The following is a 13,918-nucleotide window of genomic DNA, read 5'->3' as shown; positions in this document are numbered from 1 at the left end:
TTGCAAATGGCCGAATTTCCTTCTTTGTCATAGCTGAATAGTATTCCACTGTATATATCTATATATCTGTTATTTCTCTCTCTTTCTCTCTCACACACATCTTTATCCATTCATCTATCAACAGACGGGTTGTTTCCATGTCTTGGCCATTGTGAGTAATGCTGTCATAAACAGGAAATGCATATTTCTCTGAGACCTTATTTCAGTTTCTTTGGATATATGCCCAGAAGTGGGACTGCTAAATCATATGATAGTTCTATTTTTAATATTTTGGGAAACCTCCATACTGTTTTCCACAATGGCTGTAGCTGTTTACATTCCGACCAACAGGGCACTAGGGTTCCCTTTCTTCATATCCTTGACAATACTTACCTCCTGTCTTTTTGGTGATAGCCATTCTAACTGGTGTGAAGTGATACCTCATTGTGGTTTTGATTTGCATTTCCTTGATGATTAGTGATGTTGAGCACCTTTTCATGTATCTGTTGGCCATTTGTATGTCTTCTTTGGAAAACTTAGACTCTTTAGTCTATTCCTTTAATCTGTATGGCTCACCTTTTACCAACTGTACCTTGTATTTATTACTGTAGCTTTATTGTAAGTCTTGATATCAGGTATGGTAAATCTTCTGTCTTCATATTTCAAAAATTGCTTTGCCTTTTCTGGATTCTTTGTGTTTCATAAAAATTTTATATTCAGTTGTCATTTCTGACTTGCTTGGATTTGGATTGAGAGTCCTCAAATTTACAGATCAATTTGGGGAGAATTGTCATCTTAACAGTATAAGTCTTCTGATCCATGAATGTGGTATATTTCTCCACTTACTTAGGTGTTCTTTACATATTTTTAGTAATGTTATGTAGTTTTTAGTGTACAGGTTTTGCACAAATTTCATTAAATTTATCCCTAAGTATTTTACATACTTACATGATATTGTAAATAAAATTATATTTTCTGTTTTAATTGTTCAGTGGTAGTATACAGAAATATTATTTTGTTAAATTAATTTGTTAGTTTTGATAGTATTTTCATAGATTCCTTAGGATTTTCTACTTAGATGATCATATTTTCTGTGAATAAAGACAGATTTACTTCTCCATTTCCAATTTCTATACCTTTTGTTTGTTTTCCTTGGCTTTTTTCACTGGTTATGATATCCAGGATGTTGTAAAATGGAAGTGGTGAAAGTGGACATCTTTGTCTTTTTTCCAGTATTTGGGGAGAATGACATTCCACCATTGTTTGTTAACTGTGTTTTTTTTTCCACATGCCCTTTATCAGTTTGAAGAAGTTCCCTACCTTTAGTTTGTTGAGAGTTTTTATCATGAGTGAATATTGAATTTAAAAATAATTCCTCTGTGTCAGTTAGGACAATCATGAACTTTTGTCATAATATTATGGATTGTATTAATTGATTTCCAAATATTAAGTCATGTTGCATTCCTAGGTTAAATCTCACTTGTCTATTATATATTATCTTCTCATATTTTGTATTCAGTATGCTAATATTTTGTTAAGGGCTTTTACACCTGAATTCATGGGGGATTAGTGGCTTGCAGAATTCTTTTCCTGTAATTTTTTCCCTTTTTTGATATCACGGTAATATAGGTCTCATAAAATGAGTTGGGAGGTGTTTCTTCCACTTTTATTTTCTAAATGTGTTTGTAGAGGACTGGTATTATTTCTTTCTTAAAAGTTTGATAGATGTCACCGTGTAGCAGTCTTTTCCTGGAGTTCCCTTTGTGAGAAAGTTTTTAATTATAAATTCAATTTCTTTAGTGTGTATAAGACTATTTAGATTTTCTTTTTCTTTCTAAAGTCAGTTTTGGTAATTTGAGCCTTTCAAATTTTTTCCATTTTATCTAAGTTGTGAAATTTATTGGCATAAATTTTAATGATAACCCCTTAGTATATTTAAGTGTGCAGGATTTGTTGTGAGATCCCCACTTTCGTTACTAATTTTAATAACTTGTGCCATCTTTCTTTTTTCCTGTGCAATTTGGCTACAGGCTTATCAGTTTTATTGATCTCTTTAGATAATCTGCTTTTGTTTGTTAATTTTATTTATTATTCACCTGCTTTGTATTTTATTGATTTTTACTCTCATCTTTATTGTTCTTCCTTCTACTTTTTTTAGATTTAATTTGTGCTTCTTTTCCTAGCTTCCTAAGGTAAGAGCTTATATTAGATAATTGATTTAAGACCTTCTTCTTTCAGATACAAATACTAAAAACTATAAATTTCCCTCTAACCACTACTTTACCAGTACCCAAAAATTATGATATGCTGTGTTTATTTATTAGCTTTATTGTGTTATAATGGACTTACACTGCATGTTTTTAAATAGTATAATTTATTGATTTGACATGCATTTTTGCCTGTGAAACCGTCACCGCAATGAAGATAATGAACATATTCATCACCTTCAAAAGTGTCTTTGTGCTCCATTTTAATCCCTTCCTTCCGTTTATCCACCCCAACTCTGATTTCCTTTCTGACACTGTATGTAATATATAAAGTATATAATACATAGATTATATGTACACAGTCTGTACTATGTTCACACTGTACGTACTCTCTCTTTTCCTGGTTCCCTTCACATAGCCAAACTCTTCTGGGATTCATCCATGATGTTTTATATATCAACAGTTAGTTTCTTTTTACTGCTGAGTGACATTTCATTGTATGGATATATCACAGTTTGTATTTTCACCGGCAGATGGGCATGTGGGTTGTTTTCCGCTTTTGGCAGTTACAGATAAACATTGTACATTTATGTACAAGTCTTTGTATAGGCATGTATTTAGATTTCTCATGGGTAAATACCTAGGAATGGAATGGCTGGACCATATGGTGGCATCTGTTTAACTTTATAAGAAATGGCCATATGGTTTCCCAAAGTGGTGGTTCCATTTTATTCCCTCCAGCAGTGCATCAGAGTTCCAGTTGCTCCACATCATTTGTCAGCGCTTGGTGTGGTCAGTGTTTTTAAGTTCAGTCATTTTAATAAGTGTGTAGTGGTATATCATTGTGGCTTTAACTTGTATTTAACTAATGATGTTGATATCTTTTCATGTATTTGTGATTCCTCTATCTTCTTTAGTCAAGTGTTTGATGAAATCTTTGCTCATCTTTTTATTGAGTGTTTTGTTTTCTTGTTTGTAAGTTTTGAGAGTTTTTAAAATATATTTTTGCTATGAGCTCTTTATCAACTGATAAAATGATTTGCAAATGTCTTTGTGGCTTGTATTTTCCTTCTTTTGTCAGTATTTCAAGAGAAGAAGTTTTAAATTTTGATTAAGTATAATCTCTATCCAATTCAACCTGACAGTATTTAATAAAACCATCCCAACAATTTACAACCTAATACAACTCAACACAATACAGTACAACGACCACTGCTCAGTCCTACAACCTAACTCAGCCCAACACAAGCAAGTTCAAGTCAAAACAACTCTCTGCAGTAGATGTTCCAACGATGTAATGATATTCAGTCTAATGCAGTTTAATAAACTGTCATCACCTTTTCTGTTTAAGGAAGGTAGAGTACTTTGGATACTACACCAAAGTAACATCTATAAAATATCTATTTGTTTACAGTTAGTTTTTGAATCAACCCTTAAAGTCATGGCCTTTTAACACCTCCTCGGTATAGGTATCAGGAAAGTGAATCTCATACATTAGAAACTTTTTCCCATTCATCTCCCTCCCCTTTTTGGCCCCCTGAATCCTCACAACACTTTATCTTATTTTAAGTCGTCACTGGTCTCATCTGTGAGCATTTGGGAGCAGGGACTATGTCTAATTTACATGTCTTTCCTAAGTACCTTTCAAAGGGCGTAAAGGAAATGTGGCTTAAATGAATGAATGATCAGAGGAAGAAATCAGAGAAGCTCATTCTATTTAGAAGAGAGTCATTAGAGTTTTATCCTTTTTGGGGTCCTATTGGGGAGGATGTGAGGCAGAGTGCATGGACAAGCCTAGATTTGAATCCTGGCTCTGCCACTCATTAGCCATGTGTCCTTGGGCAAGTCACATCACCTCTCTGAACTTGTTTCCTTGTCCATCAAGTGAGGAATAAAGTACCAACTCTAGGGGCATTTTGTGGATGAACATTGAATACGTGGAAAGCACCTTACACTGTGTCTGACATAATTGAGGATTGATAAGCAGCGACTGTAATTTTTGTCTAAGTTTCCTTGTTCAGCGCTTTATGTTTGCAATTTGGAGGTGCTACCTGTGTGGACCAGAAAGACTCAAAAATGTCTTCTAGATCCCTTGTAAAATATCATCTTTTGTCATGATTTCATTGGCATAATTACTGAATAGCTACCATTTGTTTTGTGTTTTACTATGGTTCCTTAGTTGAAGTAAGCATGAGAACAGTTAGTGTGGTGGAAGAATGAATTTATAGGCTTAAACAGTTAGGGATTAGGGCACAGCACGGTATGATAACCACAGCTATTTGAACGCACACTGTTTGCCAGGTCTGGTAGGCATGGCATGTGATTTCTGTTTTTAAGGAACTTACGGTTTAGAGAGAAGGCGATGTCAAAGTTGAAGGGAGCAAACTTGACTGAGAGCTTCCGCTGTGGCAGCCATGTTGTGTCGGGCAGAGGGTTGGCATGGAGGAATGTGGATCTGGGCGGCCTTTGGCCAGGCTCTTTCCCTCTCTGAGTCTCAGTTTCTTCATTTCTGTAAAGGTGATCATGATACACACCTCATTGGCTTATAGAAGGTGCTAAATCTATATTGGTCCCTCCTTCCTCATTTTCATGGCTTACCAGGTACCTTGGTGACACCACACATCCGTACACACACACACACACATGCATGCACATACGCCTATGTACTTAGAAAGCACAGTTAAGACGCTGTTAGTAAAATGGAGTCAGCAGGAGTTCTGGGCTCAGAAGGCATCTCTCACTTCCTGAAGCAATACCCATTTCTTGAGTCATAAAAAGTACGTGCATCTGACTCCACATTCCACTGTGAGAGACGTGCAGTCCATCATATGAACCACTGGACAGGAGCTTGCGGCTGTCAGATGCACAAATGGCCCCGTCTGAACAGCTTGGTCACCACCTTCTCTCTGGGCGCCAGGCTGCCCCTGATCAGGGCTCATGTCTACGTCACATTTGCCAAATTGGGCTGCCAGGACAGCTGGCTCCAAAGTCAGTTGCCTCCCCCGCTAAGGGGCCAGGGCTGAATCCTTCTTCATTACAGCCTGGTTGTGGGTTAGGCATTATAAATAACATCATGCAGACAGCCAGATGGACAGCATGCCTAACTGGGTGATGCTTCATCTGTCCCAGCAGGGACAGCCTTGAAAATAGCATCTGAGAGATTGGACAGGAACCATGAAGTCATGGTGTCCTTCCCTCGGGTTTAGTGGGAACCCTCTTAGCTCATCTCAGACAGGAAGCTGCCTGCCTGTTATCCTTATAAATCTCCACGAAGAAAGGGAAATCTTCTCAGATCCTCTCTGCTTTTTCCTTTTGGGAATAGTTAGTGCAGGGTGAAAACTTTCTGGAGTAAGATCTGGGCTTAAATCTTGGTGAAGCCACTCACAAGCTGTGTGACCTCAGGCAGGTTACCAAACCTCTCAATTCCCTCACCATTAAGATGAAAGATGAGAATAGTTCCCTGCTCAAAAGTTGCTGTGGGTTTTGGATGGGATAAGGATCATTGTAAATGCTTGGGGAATGGGAACTGTAATTCTAGGGAGGCACCAGGCTGGTAAGGATGATTACTCAGCTACCTCCCTTGGGGTACATCAGAACAGTACCTCCTGTCATCACTCAGGGCAGGTCTGGCTCTTTCTGGATCTAGGGACTAAAGAAGAGCCTGTCTGAAGGGCCACTCTAGTGCCAGTGTCCCTATCTCCAGGTCTGTATTATTATCCAGGAGGCAGAGTAACAGCATAATGGGAGGTCACAGGACTGAAGTCTCAAGTCTTGGCTGGGTGACATCAGTACATCCGCTGGTGCTGCAGGGAACAAGGTGCCTCAGGGACTGTTCACCACCCCCCGCCACCATACCCAGCCCCAGGACATTCTCCTGACCTCTGATTTTATGTCTTAAAACTCTATTAAAATAGATTTATGCTCCAAGAAAAATTCGAGAGTTGCTGCTGTGGCCAGTAGTCCCTTGGTTTACTCAGACGACTGTAATCTACCTCCAGTGATGTCATTCTCAAACACGTCTGAGAGTCTCCTTCCTCCATGGCCTCCTGCTGCCTACTGCAGGACTCAGTCCGAGCACCATTCCTTGGCATTCAGAGTCTCCCCAACCTGACGCTGCCCGCCCCTCCCCCTCCTCCCCAGCTCACTCCCACATTTTGCCTTCACCTTTGGTACTGTCATTATTAAACTCCAGGACATTCTCTGAATGCATTAGATGTGGTCCAGCATCTTTACCTCTGTTCATTGTGGCTCCCTTATCTGGAATGCTGGTCATCTGCTTCTCCGTGTACTCCCATCCTATACTCACTCTTCCAGACCACACTGAAGTGTCCTTTCACATCAGAAGGTTTCTATTTTGATCCCTCCAAACAGAGGTAAGCAATTATTCATGCATTCCGATGTTTATTGAATGCTTACTCTGTGCTGGACATTGGAGGCAAAGAGTGAACAAAAAGAGACTTGGTCCCTACTTTCATGGAGCTTACAGTATTTCAAAGGGAAAATACTACTTACATAAGTAATTACGGCATAAGTAAGTCAGGCTCTGTACTTTATATGCACAATTTCATTTAATCTTGACAATATCCACTTTATAGATAAAGAGAAAAAGACTTGGAGAGGGGAAGTGGCTTGCCCAAGGCCACACAGCTAATGAATAGACAAGCTGGGATTTGAACCCAGGAATGTCTGATTCCAAATCCAAATACCAACCATGGAATTTACCAGCCCTCTGTTTCTCTCTTTATCAGCTGGAACGTGGGACTCCGTGGACTGGGTGAGCTGGCCATTTCCCTGACCAGACATAGCTTCCCCAGACAGATGCTGGGGTGGGGGATGTGGGTGGGAGAAGAGAGGCGTGTTCCACACCTGCAGCCACAGCCCCTGGTCCCATCTCTGCATCAAGTACCCATCTCAGGCCGCGGCCGGTGCTGGTATTTCTTTCTCCTGTCTGCATTTTGGCAGGTTCCTTGGAGAGAAATGCTCTTAGATTCATTTAAAAGTCTAAGGAGGGCCAGCACAAATTATTAGTGTTTGAAATATTTATAAAGTCTCTTGTTTGCCATGGCATAGGAGGTGAGAGACCACAAATAAAAGGAAGCTGTGGCCGCACCATGAGCAGCAGAGAGAGATGGAAAGGAAGGGACATTGTCTGCTGCTGTCTGGTTTTCCAGGGCTGCCCAGCCAGGGGAATTTTCACTCTGCATTTGCTCAAACAAACTTCCTTTCTGCTGCTCTGGCCATGTCTCCACCCTTAAGATGATCCCCCAGACATTTGAACTGAGGGTTTAAAAATCATAAACCATTAACATTCGAGGAAGCTGGGTGAAGGGTATATGAGAACTCTCTGTGCTAGTATGTGTGTGTGTTTTCTTTTAAAAACTTTTCTTGTCTAAAATTATTTCAAAATAGAAAATTAAAAATATATTGCAAAACACATACTGTGTTGGAGCTGGAAGACAACATGGAGAAAAACGTTCTTTTTCTCATTTGACAGATGGAAAAACGGAGACCCAGAGCATGAGGTCTCAAGTTACGCAGTGAATCAAAGACAAGAGCTGAGGGCTTCTGACTCCCAGCCCAGCCCTCCCCTTAGCTCACCTCCTCCCACTTCTACACATGAGCTGATAACTTAGAAAAGACGGGTTCTGGTCTTGATTTGGCAAATGTATGGCTCTGATTCAATCATTTTTGTATGTATGTATATATGAATGTGTGTATTTGTGCATTCATTCATTCATTCATTCATTCGCTAACTCAGTAAGTATGGTGCTTTGTTGGCAAGTCAGAGATGGTCCTGCCTTTGAGGACCTAGGAAAAGGTATGGGTTCAGTTGAACTCCACCCTCCAGCTGCCCACCAAGGAGCTCTGGAGCCTAAACAGAACCATAGAGTTGTCCCCCCTGGAGCTAGGAGGCTGGCCTTTAGTACCCTTGTACTAGTTAGTTGTGGCAATGGGACACTGCTGGAGGAGGGTGTAGTCTCCTGGGCATTTCCCAGTAAGGTGGCTCTTGTTAGCTGAGGACAATTCTTAGCTGTAGGGTGCAGCCTTGAATGTGAACAGTCAACATTCCCAAGAGCCGAGGCACTGGCCTTTCCAAGGGATATGAGTGGGGTGCCAAGAGTACCTACTACCTGGGGAACTGGAGCTTCAGCCCACTAGGAATCTGGTGGAGAGAGTATGGCATTCACAGCTCTGCGGGAGGGAGCTGGGCTGTCTACCCACTGACTCCCACGGGCTTCTTCCGGGGGAGCTTGATGCCCAGCCTGAATGAGCACAGCCTGACCTGTTTGGTCCACGGAGAGCTCCAGCAGACAGAGGGAGCCCTCAGGCAATGAGACCTGTGTGTTGGAGGGTGGACATTGGGCACGTGTGCCTGGAAATGGGAAGTGTTGAGGAAATGTGGGTGTGGGAGACGCAGGATCATCTGCTGCAGACGGCCTGGGCCAGTCACACTTATCCTCAGGTATGTGGACTTGGGAAGCTGCTAGAGGCATGGGGCCTGTTGGCTGGAGCACCAAAGCAAGAAAATCAGAGTTCCAGTGGTGGCCACCATGGCCTTTTGCATGGAGGCATTGTTAGAGCAGACTGCTGGGGCAGAATGTGGGGTGGAGAGCTGTGTGCACAGAGATGCTGCAGCATCACTTGGGGAAGGTCATGCTGGCCTGAGAACATGCCTGGCTTCTGATCATTCATTCATTCATTCTTGAGAGCCTGTCTTGTGCCGTTAGACATACTGTGTATAGTGTTGTTCTAGGTGCAGAGAATATGATGGATAAATAAGGCAGGCAAAGTCCCTGTACCCCTCGGAGCTTATATTCTTTGTGTGTGTGTGTGTGTGTGTGTGTAGGAAATAATTAGATAAATAAACAAGATAATTTCAGATACAGACACATTTAGTAAATGAAACAAACAGGATGCTAAATGGAGAGTGGTGATGATGAAGGGGTACTTTTGACAGAGTGATCATGGAGAGACTCTGATCACACCCATTTTACAGATGAGGAAACTGAGGCTTTGGGAGGTTATGTAACTTGCCTGAGTGCATTCAGCTAGTAAGTGGTCCAGTTTTAGATCCCAAGACTGTCTCTCTGAAGTAGCTTCTACTCTTTGGCTCTAGTTTCTTTGGGTCAACAGAGACACATAAGCCCTCTTTCTTCTTCCCCCGTAAGTCATTTTGTGACTTGGAGACCAAGACACGGACTCTTCTGTTGGTGCAGTGGCCCTGGAGTAAATAAGCTGTGACTGGTAGTTATGGGGCTAGCCTTACCCTGGCAGTGTCGGGGTCCAGGAGAGCACAGTGGCTCTGGAGACAGAGAGCTTGGTCCTGGCCCTGTGACTTGCTCACTGTGAGACCTCGGACAAGTGACCTCACCTGTGCAGGCCTCAGTTCCTTCCTCTGTCACATGCTGATGCCAGTTGTTTTACCTCCTGGCATTACTGAGAAGATTGAATGAGCTGATCCTTGGGCTGCACTCGGCACTCAGCACTCAGCCTGGCACAGAGTGAACGCTCACTTGATCTTGGTGTGGCAGCCGTTTACCCAAAATATGCTGATCACTTGTCGGGTGGCCCACAGGGCAAGAGGCAAGTAGAGACCGTGGCCCCCGAATGACCCCAGGCCAGGGCCAGGAGCGGATAGGAGAGGATCTTCTGACTCTGGGTGGGGACTGCCAAAGCCAATTAGGGGCGTCAGACAGACGGCAGCCTCCAGCACCCAAGCAAACCGATGTGGCGGCTGATGGAGGGGCCAGCTCGTTCTGACCTTAAACCCAAATGCTCCTGCCCACATCTGCAGCTAAATAAACCAAGTAAATCATGCTGGCAGATAGATAATTAAATAATTATCAGGCACTTAATAACAAGGAGTGGGTGTTCTGAATTACCATATTAGACAGTGTCTTTGAGGACTAATTGTTGCATTACATCAGAGTTACTCATTCATTATTCTTGTCATTTCGGGTGATAATTTGCACTTTAGGAGACAGCGACAATTTTAGCAGGCAATTAGAGACGTGTCAGGCCTGGCCCCGTGAGTTACTGTCACAATTATTGCCTTTTTTCCAGTGTCCTCATTTGCAGCCATGTATTTAAGGGGATTTGGGTAATTCCAGGCCTGGGCAAAACAACCAGCCCACGGTATAGTGGAGGGCAAGGACACGGCGGCCGCTGCTGTCAGGACAAGGGATGGCTTTCAAGAAGCAGAGGTGCAGAGTCCAGGCCAGTGGGGGCAGGTGAACGGAGCTTTTCCCTCCACTGACAGAAGGCACATTCAGTCTCTAAAAACGAGGGCTCTGCCTCCCCAGTGGTGCTGGAGACTATCTGTTCCTCTCCTGGTTCCTTGTCACCCGCCCAACCCAGCCCTTTATTATGACTCACCTGAACAGTTGTGGTGAGTTCTTTGCAGGCTTCGGGGAGGCAGAAGGGAGGATAGAGGAGAGAAGGGAGAAAGGAAGCTGTATTAATTATGTTTTTTAAACATTTTCTTTATTTTATGATGCTTTGACACCTCGGCGCCCTGCAGACCCAGAGAGGGACTGCCCCTCCCAGGATTAGCTAATCCTAGAGGGACAAACATTGCTTTCCAGCACATCTTTGATGTGCAAACCAACCAATGCAACGTCCACACACTCATCTGACTCCTTTTATCAGACTCCTGCAGCCCAGGACACCATCTCTCTGCCTGAATCACCCCAGGGCCAGGTTCCAGACAGCCAGGGAACCACCAGCCCTATAGCCCAGAATCTGCTGAAATTGTTCAAAGCAGCCAATCTTAGATTAGCTTACTCTCGTCTTGCCTGTCTGCCCTGCACAAACCACAATCAGATCTCCTGCACATGCTTTCTTCTTGCTCCTTCTGCCTCTGACCAGAAGCACCTTCTGGTGCTTCCCCACGTGGCCCTGCCTGGCCTGGCTTGGCCTCTCTTGGGAGCTTGAGCAACAAACCGTCTTTTCAATGGCAGTCGTCTCCTGATCTGTTGGCCTCATGGTCCCTAAAGAAAACAAATTCCTGGGCATATTTTAAAACAGAAGAGAAGAAAACAGGAGAGAAGAGAATAGACGAAGGGGAGAAATAAGAGGGAGAAAGAAGAGGAGATTGAAAGAAGGAAGGGGAGGAAAAGAAAGAGATGGAGAAAGACAGAGGAAGAGAAATCAAGGTGACAAGGAAGAAAGGAGGGGGAGAGATTGGGAGAGGGCGGGGTGATGGGGAAGAAGAGAGGAAAGGAGATTGCACTTGAAAGTTATATTTGAAACCGACATTTTTTTTTCTCTTCATGGCTCAGAGTGTTTACTTTTTGGCGAAATCCAATGTCGGGGTTCATTTAGCCACGGTTGACTCTCCTGACCCTGGACAACTTGAGAACAGACAGTGTGAATCAGTGACTCAGAATAGGTTCAGAAAATATTTTTCACTGGCTACATAGTGGGAATCAAGAAAAATAAAGTGCTATTCCACCCCAATGCAATACTCGGCAGGAAGAGAAGGGCGGGTTTCCACCTCAAACCGGCTACTTCTCAGCTCTGTCCTCAGCAATTAGGTAAGAAGAGACCGAAATGGCTCACCTGGGCCTCCCTTTCCTTTCAGGTTAGCTTTGGAAAGACTCACCAGCTCAGGACACACCCACCCCTAGGAGACAGGGCCGCCGGTGAAGGGAGATGCAGTCCCAGTGACTCTCGGAAGCAGAAAAGCTCAGAGCTTAAGGAGGTGAGTTTGGGGTCCTAGTTCTGCCACTCATTTGCGGTGTGACCTTGGGCAAGTCCCATCTCTGACATCTTGATTTTCTGACCTCAGAGGGAGTCATCACTGCCTGAGCTCTAATAAAAGTAAGTATGTAAAGATTGAGCATAGAAACTGGTGTATAGCAAGTGCATGTTAATTCGTGGGGGCTGCTGTTTTATAATTATTTTAATTTTGCATTATTATATGGATATCTGCTCCTATGTGGCTGTGACCTGGACCTACTGTCTCCCTTGTCCTATTGGAATAGAAGATAATCCTGGTGTCTGGTCTGGTTCCCCCTGGTGTCAGGACTAGCTCTCTCTATGATGGTGCCTCTGAGGTTTAGAATGCTTCCTGGACTTCATTCCTGAGGGCATGCTCCCCCTGCCGCGACATCACACATCCACCCCTGACTGGGAAGAGGATGGGAGAGCTTCCACAGCAGGTGCTGAGCAGCCATTGTGTGCCAAGGCACGGGCTAACCACTTCACTTTTGTTTTTCCATTTAAGCCTTACAGTAGCCTCTGAGGTAGGTATAATTATTCCCGTTTTACAGATGAGGAGACTGAGGCTACGAGAGGTGGAGTGGGTTCCTCAGGATGACACAACCAGCAAATGGCAGAGCCAAGATTTGAACTTGACTCAACGATCTTTTTGCAGTCCTCACTGCCTCCCAAGATGCAATATCATGACTCTGTGTGGTCACCGTGTAGGAGAACAACTCGGAAAGCAGTGCTTTGGACCCATTTCTACAGCAAGATCGGCTTCATTCAGCTAAGTGTGTTTCCTTCAATTTTAAAAATTAGATTTGAAGAAAAACACAAAGCATTGAAAAGTACAAGAAACTAGTAATGCATCTATCCATCCATCTGTCTAAACCACACACATACACACACACACTACATACACTTGCACACACACATATGCATAAGCTAAATGGAGTTAATTAAGTTAAAACTAGTAAATCTAACAGACCAGATTAACACAACGGTCAAAACTGTAGGAAATATAGTATTTTGAAAAAAGAATAAATCCAGCCAATTACAGATTTATGTTGACGCCAGCCCAGTTACCACAGTTTTACAATAATCATTGATCAATCAACGTTTTATGACAAAACTATAATTTTCATGTGTTTCATCCTCACCTAAAAGTTTCCTCGGTTGCTTAATTCCCAGAACGTGATTCCGTAAATCTTTCTCTCTGCGATATTAAGTAGATAATAAGAATGCCATGAAAGATTTGCTTATGGTTTAAACCACAGTTGCAAATGATTTATAATTAAGGCCAAATCTAAGACAAAACATTATTAAAGCCAAAACCTGCTCTAAATTGGCCTGGTCTGCTTGGGGCTTCAGAAATTTATTGGAGTTTGATGACAGTATTTCCTTGGGTGAGATCCAAGGGGTCAGCTGACACCAAGGGGAGATATTTATGAGTAAGGGTATGCTGTGGAAATCACTGGGGCATCCCTGGTGGCAACAGCCAAGGGAATGGACATGACTCCATGTGCCACCTTCAAGGGCAAAACTCTCAGTGTGGGTTCCTCCAGGCAAGTCAACTGCAAATGTGTGACCCAGAGTCTGCCCTGCCTTCACAGGTCTGAGAGGAGAGTATCCCCAGCAGGAGCCCAGTGTGACTGGAGCCTACTGTGAGTGAGGAGAGGGGTCAGGGCCTCTCCAGTGGGCTGAGAGGACCTTGGCTTTCACAGTGATGGAGAGCCCGTCAGAGGGCTTTGAGTCAGGTAGTGATCTATCAGAACAGCATTTTAAAAGTGATTGTTCTGAGTGCTGTCTGGAGAACAGACTGTAGGGGGCAGGAGTGGAAGCAGAAAGATAAGAAAGGAGAATTTCCTGTCCACCAGCTGGGAAAGGAAGGTGGCTTAAACCAGGAGGTTGTGGTAGAGAGGGGAAAACAGGGTTGCGTTTGAGATACTGTCTGTAATTGAGTGGACAGAACTTGTTGACAAACTGGTTACTGGATGTGACAAGAAGACAGGAGTAAAGGCCAAGTC

The 13,918-nt window shown here is 43.3% G+C and overlaps 1 protein-coding gene across 4 annotated transcripts in view; it reads left to right on the top strand.

Annotated features, from left to right (window-relative positions):
- The window catches only part of LOC116660893, a 377,599-nt gene that overhangs the window by 20,794 nt on the left and 342,887 nt on the right, over window positions 1-13,918 (top strand). For all 4 annotated transcript variants that reach the window (XR_004316534.1, XR_004316533.1, XR_004316532.1 and 1 more), the window contains exon 2: window positions 11,770-11,889. The gene's annotated coding sequence lies outside the window, so the exon portion shown is untranslated. The remainder of the gene's footprint in view (window positions 1-11,769; window positions 11,890-13,918) is intronic.

This window comes from Camelus ferus, chromosome 32 (genome assembly GCF_009834535.1).
Source record: "Camelus ferus isolate YT-003-E chromosome 32, BCGSAC_Cfer_1.0, whole genome shotgun sequence".
Taxonomy (NCBI): Eukaryota; Metazoa; Chordata; class Mammalia; order Artiodactyla; family Camelidae; genus Camelus; species Camelus ferus.
Note: the sequence above shows the minus strand (reverse complement) of the source record. Positions and strands in the feature narration are given on the sequence as shown.